Source organism: Magnolia sinica, chromosome 5 (genome assembly GCF_029962835.1).
Source record: "Magnolia sinica isolate HGM2019 chromosome 5, MsV1, whole genome shotgun sequence".
Lineage (NCBI taxonomy): Eukaryota > Viridiplantae > Streptophyta > Magnoliopsida > Magnoliales > Magnoliaceae > Magnolia > Magnolia sinica.
Window position 1 is genome coordinate 90,604,458 of NC_080577.1, and position 1,120 is coordinate 90,605,577.

A 1,120-nucleotide genomic window follows, 5' to 3' on the forward strand; every position below is an offset into this window, starting at 1 on the left:
GTGTGTAGGTGATGTTAGGTTGCAGAAGTGTTAAGCTTGGAGCGTGCAACGGTCTTCTAGTGCTTAATTTTCGATTTATGTATTTTCCTTTCAGTATTGTACTCAAATGATTATATTAGTGGATATGTGATGATGATGTTGCCTTTGTGAATTGGGTAATCTTATGGTTATGCTTATTACGAGTTAAATGTACAAAAAAAAACCCTCCTTGTAGGATCCTACGATAGGAACCTGGCGTATGGACGCTAGGAGCCGAGAATCGGGATTCCTATGAATCCGATTTCCGGGTTTGGGGCATGACAAAACGAGTTATATCTTATGTGTCATTATGTTTGTTTTTAGAAAATGACTTCCAGAATCATCCTATGCTCATATGGTGGGGAGTTACTAAGCGAAAACAATCAATACACGTACAAGGGTGGAAAGTCGAAAACTACTGTTGTGGGCGTTAAGACTACATATGAGGAGCTTCTATCTAAAATGTACGGGATTGTGATATTAGGTTTAAAGTATTGTACCCTTGCTCAAACCAATCAATCCCTCCGATTGAAATTGAAGATGATGAATATGTGAGAATATTCTTGCCAGCACAGTGGGAGCATCCGAATAACTACATTCCTTTAATCATCGAGACAATGCAGTGCGGTAATGAAGCAATACTCGATGACCCCGTGGCTTACAGTAGTGTCGAACATGACGCCCCGACAGTTGGGAGTTTGGGTGAGGAATATGACCTGAAATATGAATATATGGCCTCACCTTCACAGGTTCCTCCGAGCAACACTCCACTCATCGATCTGGCACAGACATCAAACTTCATGACTAGTTAAGTGAGCTGGGCAGGTGATCTTAAGTTCAGAAGTGAATATACAGCATCACCTTCATGTGCAAGAGTAGATCTGTCTTCATCATCCAATGTCAAATATGTACGGAGAAGCGACATTCCACTACCCGAGCAGGCTTGAACATTAGAATTCATCACTTGCCAAACCAGTGATGAAGTTGGGATTTTGGGTGAGGAGCATGGCCTGAAATATGAATATATGGCTTCACCTTCACAAGTTCCTCCAAGCAACATTCCACTCATCAATCTGGCCCAAACATCAAACTTCATGACTAG